We start from the raw sequence: 12,009 nt of genomic DNA on the forward strand, positions 1-12,009 counted from the left end.
CTTTATTTTCATAAAATAAAGTACAAGGACTTTTTGTGTCTGGAGCAACCTCAGGCAAGCATTTTGTACATCCCATCAAGAACAACAGAAAATTATGTAATGTGACTTCTGAATGCATAGAAAATACTATGAAAGAGAGGAAGCAGATAACAGACACTCATTCTAACCTACAGATTTATGTCATTTTATGAAATCTACATACTAAATGTGGAAATGAGTCTGCAGTAACCAAAGGATTATTTCCGTATCACTCTAGGCAAATATTTTGGAAGAAAACAAATGAGGATCAACAAAAGAGCTGGGTGAACTCCACCTGAAGGTTCTGGTGTTCACTGTAGTGCTATGATGCATGCTCACTGCTAGAGTTGTTCTCCAATTTGTTATTACTAGAAATGACTGCAACTGTTCCAACTGAATGTTTTTATTTTTCTTTTTCCCACTGGAAAATGCTGATCTGTCAAAATGTAGCTGGTCTATGGGAACAGAATGACTTTAATGAAGTTCTGGTTGAAGCCAAGGAAACTGGCAGCTGTACCAGTTTTGCAAATCTCTTGCTCAGGAAGGTTTCTAAACTTGTCCCAACTGACCTGCTATCTGTTCACCTGATATCCTGCTAAAGGGACTGAGCTCACCCAACTCCCAGTCTCTCAGCCACAGACCGTCCAAACACTAATGATCAAGGTGCCACCTCTGGAGTTTGCCAAGACTGTGCAGGAACAAATGCTTTGGAACTATTGAATAAAAGAGTTTTATATTTTTTATCAAACAGAACTCTGGACTTGCTGGACTTGTTTGGTAAGACATTTCAAAAGTCGGGGTTTGAATTTTTTTAAAATTTATGTATTTATTTATTTATTTTATTTTACACTGAGTGGCTGAAACCTTGAAGAGAGCTTTTTTTCTTTTTTTTTCTTTTTTTTTTTTTTTTTTTATTTAGCATTGCAAAGTCAATTTAACTGGTAAAAAAGAAATGCAATATTTCTGGTGCGCTTTTGTCTCAAGAGGAATGGACCTGTGGAGATACTTTTGTCTTTTCTTGGCCTGCATGGTTAACTAGCTCTAGTCACACAGAGAGCTTCAAGGGAAATGTAATGGAGACAGATAAATCCCAACCCTAACCCTAGCATTAAAAAAAACCTTTGAAATTTGAAGAGTTCAATCATGTTACCAACTGTACCTGGATGGAATAGTTTATTGCTTATCTCTCTTTGGTTGTCCATTTTGGTGCTTTATACTTAGGTCACTAAAGAAAACTTTTCATGTGGACAAGATTTGGTGTTCTGAATTTTCTTTCAGTTGTAGTATCTGAAGCTCTTACCTTATTTTCTTGGGTATCATAAGATACCAAAATATCAGGTTTCATCTCTTTTACAAAAGCCATGTAGACAAACTGGCTTTCCATGCTAAATGTAATTTTTTTGCCTTTTTATCTTCCTCTTGTTTTTATTGCCCCATCACTGTCCTGAGGTTCCTTGTGGCTTTTTCTCTTTATTGGTATTGTAGCCAGTTTTCACATTTCTGTCCTCTTGGGACAAATGGTGTAGCTGAAGCAAACAAAGGGTTTGAAAGCTTCTGCTTTGAACTGTGCAGATGTTACACACTTTTCCTTTCCTGATGTGGATTACTACACAAGATAGCAAACAAAGTTTTTCATGGGACATCTCACCTCTCCCAAATTTAAATATTCCCAGATTCAGCTATTGCAATACGAGCAGCCTGCCAGCATCTGCTCATTTTGGCTCTGATCAGTGACTGGTAGAGGTTTGAAATTCCTCATCATTTTCATGTCCCCTTTCAGTTATGTCATAGAATCACAAAAGAGTTGGGATTAGAAGGGACCTTAAAAGCTCATCTTATCCAACAACATTGCCATGGTCAGGAACACCTCCCAGCAGCCCAGGTTGCTCCAAGCCCCATCCAGCCTGGGCTGAGACACTGCCAGGGATGGGGCAGCCACAGCTTCCCTGGGAAACCTGGGACAGGGGCTCACCACCCTCACCCCAGAGAATTTCTTCCTGATGTCTAGGCTGAATCTCCTTTCTTCCAGTTAAAACCATTGATCCTCATTTTATTACCCCAGGCCCTTGTCCAAAGTCCCTCCCCAGCTTTTCTGCAGCCCCTTCAGGCACTGGAAGGTGCTCTAAGGTCTCCTTACAGCCTTCTCTTCTCTAGGCTGAACAACCCCAATGTTCTCAACCTGTTTTCTAAGAAGAGGTTCTCTATCCCTCTGATCTTCTTTGTGGTGTCCTCTGTACTTGCCCCAAGAGCTCCATGTCCACAACATACCTCCACACCTGTGTGGTGTCTCTCCCCTCTTCTAAATGATGCGCTGTAGTCTATTGGAGAAAAAATACCAGATTTCTCCCTTCATTTGTCAATTATGCTTTGGCAGAAATATTTGTCATAAGATAATTTGTTTCTAGACTTCAGTGGTCTGCAGGCCACCATCTAAAGTTGTCTGAAATGGTTGCCAACTCAAGATCATTTCCATCTTACCTAAATCAGGTGTCAGCTTCCCTAGCCTCACAAGCAAGACCTGTTTCTTTGGACATAGAAAAGCTCTCCTCAGCTGTTCTTTAAAATGTGAGAGAAGGGTTAGCACTGAAGATAAAAAAAACCCTAAACTAATCAGTTTACACAGGTGTAAATTGTTTGTCAGAACACAATGCCAGCAAAGTAATTTTGTTTCACAACAATCCTAACAGCAAGGATCCCTGGGGTGAAAATAAGTAATCAAGCAGCCAAACAGAGATGAAACTTTGAGACAGTGAGGAACCATCTCTTACCAAACTATCTGCAGTGTAATGAGGCCTTGCACACAGCCCCAGGAAAAGAACCAGGATGCTCTTTCAGCACTTATACAGCTGATCTTGACTCATGGGAGAAAACTTTCTTTATCATGAGAAAGGAAGAATGGGAGGACCTGTTCTTTGTCCAAGGTTTTCAGACATGCCCACCATCAACCTGGATGTCCTCAAATTCAACAGTTTTGTTGGCAATCATGTGGGGATTAAAGGAAAAAAAAAAAAAAATCAGAATTAAAGTCTAACCAAATATTCCTGGAAATCCTGTCCTCAGAGTATCAAAGTTATGCAGCATTTAACCCAATAGCTCTTAATTAAACCATCCCAGACAGTTGAGAGGTAAGAGAATCAAGTCATTCCAGTTTCAGTATCCAGCTACAGAAATCAGTTTTGTGCTTATGCCCATATGGGGGGGAATGTCCATAAATCCAAAGCATGAGGAATGCTGAAAGCATCTCATTTACTCTTGTGAGGTACTTCACGGATGTAACAAGATTTATTAAATAAAAGCTGTTCTCTTTCACTAAAAACTTGGCCTTGCTTCTGTCCTTAAACCATCATGGGTCCCATCATACTCTTATAATCAGTCAGCACACTGGAATCAAATGATTGAAAGGCAACTCTCAGCAGAACTGCAACAGCCCCTTCATTTTTTACTTCTTACTTTCATGTGTGTGAGACAGGGAGGAGAGAGACTACTGAACTTTAAACTTCCTGATAAGCTGTATTGTGGGAAAGTGCCATTTTTAGGTTTACATGAAGGAGCTACCTCTGAGAATGGCCTTTTAGCCTGTGAAAAAACTAGAAACATCCCAGGAAGTCTCCGAAACATTGTAGCACTGTGAGAATTTGTATAAAAATAAACATTGGATTATTTCAGTCCTACTCCCCTGAGAAAATAAAACCAAATTACTCAGAGCTACTGGCGCAATCTTGACAGAGGAAGGGAAATTAGCAACTGATGCCAGGGCTTTTTGTTTCATTTGGGGTTTATTCCCCTTTCTTTCTTAGTGCAAAGTAATACTTGAAAGAGGCAGCAATGGCAGGTTGAGCGTGTGATTGGAATGGGCTGAGAGCTGAGACCAAGCTCTGGAGAGTAGAAAACCAAGGCAGAAGGAGCACTTTTAAAAGGTGTAAACTGGAATTCACAGGAACATGAGAGCTTGGAAAGCATCCACTGACAGATACAATCCAAAAGGAGACCAGTCCTGGTCTCTAGAGTTCAGGGGATTTTTTAAAGCTTTTTGTTGAGCATTTTTCTCAGGAGAAATTAAGATGTGAAAGACACAAGGAATCAAGCAGGGTCCCATGTCACTGCAAAAGCTGTTTCTAAGCTTGGTCAGGAAAGTCTTTTATTTAATGGAAAAACTACTCTGAATAATCTGTCTTCCCATCAGGAAGGGCTGAGAATCCCACATTGTAATAAAGCCACATTTTATTCATCATCACTTCTAATAAAGCTTAGTAAGAAAGAACATTGGATGTTGCAGCTTCAATAACTGCTGGTGACTGCTATAAACCAAGAGACATCTACACAAAGCAAGGAGTAGGAGGTCTAACATAGGGTTCCATGAAGCTCTAATTCTGAAAATGTGTGTGTAAGAAAGGCACAAGAATGAAGACATTTCCTCTAAAAAGGATGTCTCCACAGTTGTGAACTGCTCCATGGAATTGAGTGAGGCTGAGAGTGGGCTGCACCCTGAGGGGATTTGTATGCACTCAGAGGATACCATAAATTTCCATTGTCCCTTGTTCAGAACAATGGTTAAAAGCAGAATCTTCATTAGGGGTTTAACACAAGACCTGGGCTTCAGACCCAAGCATACTGTCTCTCTCCATGCTTTGCATGGCACCACGGAGACAAAGAGAAGAACATAATAACTGAGAAAATTTATGAAGGTGGGTGTCTTGGCTGACTCGGGATTCAAGACCAGAAAGGAGTTGAAAAGCATGAATTTCTTTAATCTGTGCTAGAAAACTAAGTTTTCTAGCTGAGCATGTAACAAACTTGTATTTCCTCAGTGTGAAACTCTGATGGCAACCCCCAAAAAATGCCGTAAAAGGGCTGCAGAAGCAGTCACTGCTGCCCACATCCCTTTCTGCAAAAAAAACATTCCAGGAAATTCAGGAGTGGCAGCAGACAGGACCCAGTCATTTTGCTGTCAGGTTGGCCAACAAAGGAAGACAAAGGTGAGAGTCTCCAATAGGAACAAAATGAAGGCAAAGAAGCTGCTTGATAACAGGAAGAAAATCATTGCCTCCAGAAGCAGGAAGAAAATATATTATGCATTTTTAGCTTCACTGCCAAATCAAGTTAATAAAAACCTCCAAAAAATCACTATACAACTGGATGATATCTACAGTGAAAATTCAATATCTAGTGCCATTAACAACATCATTAATAACAAATGTCTGTTTAATTACTCTTGCTAAGATTAAAAAGGCCATTATTCTTGTAACTTGAGAAATTCATTAGCTGGAAAGTCTGTTTAATGCCAAATATACACCCCTTAAAGGCACAGGGCTTCATATTTAGAGGTATTTCTGACATTCAAGTATTTGTGTTTCTTGAAGAAGCACTACCCAGATGGGGTGGAGTTCATGCTGTGACAATAAGCAAGCGCTGCTACATTTCAAGCACTCAGATGAAACTACAAGATTTCCAATAGCATTGTCTTCCCTCCAGAACATTTAAGGATGCACAGAGAAAAAATAGTGTTTTCAGAAGTATCTAAATCACTCTGGGACTGTTCAGATCTATGAATGAAAACAGTGTTTCTGAAAATTTCAATATTTCCCCCAGGAATTTTTGAAAGTTCTGCTCTGTAAGGTACGCTGTATAACTCACTCATCTTTCTCTTGCTGTGTGCTGAGTCTGGGACCATCACCATAAACCCTAAAACTGTGAATTATGCAGCATGCATCTACCATAACAAGTCCTATAAGGAGAGGCTGAGGGAATTGGGAGGGACTAGTTTGGGGAAGAGGAGGCTGAGTTGAGACTTTATTGCTCTCTACAGCTCCTGAAAGGAGGTTGTAGGGAGGTGGGTATTGGCCTATTCTCTCAAGTAAACAGTGATAGAGGACATGGCCAGAAGTTGCACCAGGGCAGAGTAGGACTGAGGAAGAATTTCTTTCCTGAACGAAAACTGGATTGGGCTGCCCAGGGAGGTGGTCGATTCAGCATCCCTAGAGATATTTAAAAACTGTGTAGACGAGGCACTTTGGGTCTTTTCCAACCATGGCAATGCTGTGATGATTCTATAATCGAATCCTCGTGACATTTCACACTTGTGTTTGCCTTCCTCTTGAGGAGAGGAAAACATCACAAAGGGGGCAGCACCTGTTAGGGCAGCAGCTTGGCTGATACCCATTTTTTAATGGCACTACACTCTTCACACACATCCCATCTCCAGAACTGGATGCAGTTGTACAAACAGGTACAAACAGAGAAATTACCACTCCCCTCTGTTCCAGAGAGGAGGACAGGCAGTCTGATGGTCTGTGGCACAGGCTCACGTGGAAAGGTAAATACATTTTCCACCCTCAAGCTCTACAGATGGTGCAGAAAGGCTACAGAGGAAAAATATTGTAACTCACAGAAATAGCAAATGGGGATGCATTCAGCAGACTAATTCACTCTGAGAGATAAGAGGCTACACACAGGAGTAGAGTCCCAGTTTATGTGCTTCTCCAGCAATTCAGCCTACACATCATTTTTGCTTTTTCACTGTAGCATGGATATGGGAGTTGTACCCAGGCTGGGCTATGAAATTTCAGAAAAGCTGCCAAAATGGTAGATGTCTAAAAACTATACTGAAGGGAGCCTTACTGCTTAGTCTGTCCATGCAGAGTTTCTATAACCATGGGCTATGCACCAGTGTTTGTGCAATATCTTGGTGAATGTTATGTTGGTTGATGAGAAGCTCAACATGAGCTGGCAATGTGTGCTGGCACCCAAAGACCAACCTTGTCCTGGCCTGCATCCCCAGTTGTGTGACCAAGGGAGGGGATTCTACACCTCCACTGCACTCTGGTGAGACCTCTGCAGTGCTGGTCCTGTTCTGGAGCCCCCAATACCAGAAAGACACAGAGATGCTGGAAGGAGTCCAGAGGAAGGAGTCCATCTTCCACAAAGATGATCAGAGGGCTGGAGCATCTCTGCTCTGGAGCCAGGCTGAGAAAGTTGGATTTGTTCATCCTGGAGAAGAGAAGGATGCAATGGGGAGATCTTAGAGCACTTCCAGTGCCTGAAGGGGCTGCAGGAAATCTGGGGAGGGAGTTTAGACAAAGTCATGGAGTGATAAAATGAGAAGGAATAATTTTTTCCAGAAAGAGGGGAGATTTGAGTGAGACATCAGAAAGAAATTCTTTGCTGTGAGGGTGATGAGCCCCTGGCCCAGGTTGCCCGGAGGAGCAAATGGTTAAGGTACTTTTCAATCCAAACTATTTGTGATTCAATGGGTCTTGTGGATTTTAGAAGAGTGGAATTAAATATCCAGTGTAACACATTGAGAATGCTGGTTTGAGATGCATTAAAAAATAAAAACCAAAAATTTGTCTTTGAGGCAAGGGCAGTGAGTAATCCTCTTTGCCTCATTTCCTCAGAAAATTACAGCAGTTCCATCTGCTGTGGTCATTGATGTGATGGTGGCAGCACATCAAGAAGTGTGAGCTACTTGACGTGGTACCAGGACAGAAATTTGAGAATGAGTAATCATGTTCTGAAAATGTTATAGATATATCAGATATTAAGAAGATCTCAAAGCTACCAGCCCCACCTCTTGGGTACGTTTAGTTCTGGTTTTTTGTTTTTGACAGAGACATCTCCCAAAACCAGAAGTCCAATCTTTTTTTCTTGTTGTTGCTGTTGTTTCAACCTTCAGACATTTCTTGCATGTTGGGATCACCCCCAAGCAATGTTTCTTCAGAAGTTATCCCATTTTTCCCATCGTGCTGCCTAGGGAACTCAGCTATAATGGAATATAGCCAGTTTTCCCAAAAATAAAATTTCTCACTAATAATATATCTCTGATTAACATTTACTACTCAGGAACAGTCCTGCCATGTGATACACTGGAAGCTATTACATAGTGAAAGCAGAATGACTTGAAATTGTGAGGAAGAAGTTGTCAGGGGACTTGAGAAGTACTTCTGAAAATCTTAAAGTTTGTCTCCTAAATTCGTATTCATTGCTCTTAGCCTACCTACAGACATTCAAAAGCCTTGTCTTTTCCAGTCACTTTTCAGCAATATGTAAAAGCATCTCCTTCATGTTGGGCACCAGTATATGAACGTCTACCACAAAGTCACAAACATCTGCTAAAAGAGCTTTTTATAAGAACTTTTGCCTCTTTTCTAGGTCATGCAAGAAGGCACATTAATTCAGTGTCAAGAGCAGTGGTATTGTGGGCCAGTAATTATGTTAATACAGATAATCATATGTATTTGTATCACAGAAGCTTTTTCAGAGTTAATTTTACAGTCAAGCAATTGATTCTCTCTGTTTAGCTTTGTGTTTGGATAGAGAATGAACTAAAACAACAACCCTAATTTTGGTCAGTCAGGAGGGCTGCATTACAGAAGTAAGGGGTTGTGTGTGTGAACAGAGGGCATTAATCATTTTCCTTCCAGCTCTGTTTTCTACTGCCTTGCTCCACTTTCTGAGCCTTTTAATTGATGGCTTTGAAATGCCATACCCAGCCAGTAATATCTTGTTTATCTGAGAAATGCTACATCAGAAACAACTCAGTAAAAATTATAATCATAAAAACCATAATCACTATAGATTAATTGTAATGTAACTTTCTGAAATAAGTGAGACACTCATAGCAAGCCACAGACCAGAGATGTAAGGGATGCTGGTGTTCCTTAGGCCCAGGTGGATGGGTAAGAGCATCCAATTCATTTAAAAATGCGTATTCTGAATGCAGTACATGGTTTAATAAGCAAGGAGATGGATGCAGAAGTGGTCCTGAGCAATCAGCCAGCCCTTATAGCCAACCCAGGAAAGTCAGGTTGCCTAGGTTTCCATTTTGCTGGTTAGAAATTAAACCCAAACATGATCAGTAGAAACAAAATCTAACTGCATTTTTGTTAACAACCTCAGCCAGCTAACCACTTGAACTATGTGCAAGCATAGCATACAAGAGATAAAGCAATAAATGCAAAAGTCTTATGTGTGTACATGATTGCCTGCCATCCTTTTTCCCAGCAGCAGTATAACTGCTGTACATATCCAACCATCATACAATCTGGGTTAGATTAAACCATACTGGAAACAAAACCAGTTAAAATGTTATTACCCCAGGGGTCAATTTGGCCCGTCACATGTTAATTACTTCCCTGAAAATTAATATTTTATTTTTAAAAAAAGGTAAATAGTCTTTTCTAAAATAATTTTAATGGAAAACAGGTTTTGTTTGTTTTTTGAAGAAAATTACATATTTGCAGAGTTCCTGGACTTTTTACCCTGTTACAAGTTACATCTGGTTTTCTCCACTGGCGTTGTCCAAGCCAACTTTAAAGGTAAAGCTAATCCAGAGCAAGCCAAGGATCTGACTAAAATCCATAAGCCAAGAAACAGCCAAGCCACAGAGAATATTTAGGCATGAGGCTCCTGCCCACAGCCCAGAGCCCTAGGAATTCACTGCAATTGCTCTGCAGCCTTGAAAAGCCCAGAGACAGCTGCTGGTTCCTGGCTGCAGCCTCCTCAGCTGAAACATTTTTTTCCAGCTTGGTTTCTTCTCATCCATCTCAGGTCCAGCCCCAAGCCACGAGTCCCAGGGTAGGGTTTCATTCCCCTTCTCCCACAGCATCTCCTCATCACCACCCAAAGGGGTCCCGCAGGAGGATGGACAAACTTCCTGAGGCTTGAAGCTCTACAAACACTCTTCCTTCTTTTCAAAAATAACCCAGGTCCCACAAGCACCTTCTCTTGCAAATACCTCCCCCAGCATCACAGTTTGGTTTTTTGGTTTGGATTTTTTGGTTGGTGGGTTTTTTTGTTTTGTTTTGGGGGTTTTTGGGTTTTTTCAGAGTTTTTTACTGCTTGTTTATTTGTAATTAGATGGAAAGGTGAGCTGTGTGTTTCCACTTCCACAAGCTAGCCTGGCAGGAGGAGGTCATCTGGGTATAAAGGGTCCAGCCATACTTCTGGTTCATTGATTTATTGCATATTTTCCTCTCTCATTCTCAGATCTGTAATTTTGTTGTCTTCTGTATGTCAGTCTTACTACTGAGCCTGAGCTTGCTAAACAAAACCCTAGCCCCAAATCAAGAACAAAGAAAGCACATATATTTATCCCGTGCAAGGAGAAGTAATATTCACTATATAAATCTTAATATAACCTCAGTGCTTATTACTAGTGATACAGCATGAAAACCACCAGTATCATCATAGCTGCAGGGCAGCATTCATATGTAAAATCTAACTTTACCCTGTGACAAGAATCCCTTTCTAAGGGCAACTGAATATTCAGCATGAGAAATGGCCGTTTAGCTGAAAAAATAAAAAATATTTGTTCTTCTGTTTCTTGTTCCTGCATCTGTTTGAATGTATATACAGATTTTTATCGCTATAAATTCCGAGGTAGATCGCTGTGCAGGTAAAACTGGAAGAATCAGTGAAATACCTTACTGAGAAAAAAAGACCAGAGCAAAGAAGCAATAAGACCCAATTTATTAAATAAATGGGCTGTTTGCCAGTCTCAGTCACTCAGTGTAGTTACTTGTGTATGTCCATATGTACACAGACCTCAGTCACTCCCCAGGCAATGTGAGCATCTGTAAATATAATGTGCTATTGCATTCTGTTGTCTAGTGTAAGATTTATGTTTCTCAGAAAAAGGCAGTAATTTTTACCATTTTCTCCTTGCTTTGCTCACTGATGCTTTCCTCAGACTCCAGAAAATGCAGCTTCCCTGTCCTTTCAGAGCTGCTGCAAAGACAAGAGGCTTGCACAGTCAGCTCAGGGGGATGGAACTGGTTGTTGGCCATTGTGCCCTGACCTGACAGGACATCACGTGCCACTCAGGAGATTTTTCAGTCTTCCTGTGTGTCTGCTCTCACTTCGCTCTTCCCTGAGGTCTCTTCCTCTCCCCATTGCTTTCTCAGTACTTCAGCAGATGTTTCCAACTCTCACATCAAGGGTTTTCACCAAAAAGGGGGGAAGTAGCATTTATTTGGATGGGGCTTGTCAGTCTGGGCTGGTGCTTGGACCTGTGGAGGTGAGGATGAGCATCTCTGCTACTCAGAACCAGGGCTGCTCAGTGCAAATGTTCCAGACTGTTCCAGGCTGGGTGGATGGGCAAAGGTCTTTGGCCTGGAAAAGCAGCTGGAATGAATAATTATGGAAGATATAATCCTTTTGGAACAAACATGTATCAGAGAGCTACACCTCCCAGAGCTACACATCCCACATTTCCCTAAAGAAGCCTCATGGACCCTTAAGTTTGGTGAAGCTGTTCCCTGAGTACCTAGATTTTCCCTTCAGGAGCCACTTAGGATATAACTACTATGTAACTTAGGAGATTCCATTTTAAATATCCTTAATTTCTATCCTTTCTCCACTCCTTCACTTGCACCTTCCCCATCTGCTTACTTTCCCCACACTTATTAACAGGGCTCTTGTGCAATAGCCTCTTTCCAAATACTATCAATCACAAACTGCAATTATTTCCGTCAACATTTTAATAGATTTTTTATCTCCAACATCTACCTATCTAAAGGTAGATTTCAGGTCTATGTAATCATTTTTTATGTCATTTATAGAAATAAGTAGTGTAATAGAAATAAAGCAAAAACATCTCAAATTCTAGGTGCTTTCCTGAAATGCACAACTTTTTTAACATCTTAGTTTTTTCCTGTGCCAGAGAGCTAGATTACATTTCAATAATCTTCTTTAAACTAGTTTTTACTTAACCTTTTTTAAGGATTATTTAAAATAGCATCAATAAATTAAAGTTAAGCTTAAATTTATATGAAACACCTTCTGTCTATTGCATTCCAGTATTTTATTTTATTTTATTTTATTTTTAATTAAGGAGATTCTAGCAGTCATTTCTGACTGCTGTGGCATCTCCCTGCAAATCCTTTCTTCAGCTCTGCTACACTGAGGTTCATTTGTGTCATTCAAATCTTTGCTCTTTAAATATCCTCTTATAAATTTATTATGGCAATACATTCATATCTTTAAGTTTAATCT

The sequence above is a fragment of the Calypte anna genome, chromosome Z, assembly GCF_003957555.1.
Source record: "Calypte anna isolate BGI_N300 chromosome Z, bCalAnn1_v1.p, whole genome shotgun sequence".
Lineage (NCBI taxonomy): Eukaryota > Metazoa > Chordata > Aves > Apodiformes > Trochilidae > Calypte > Calypte anna.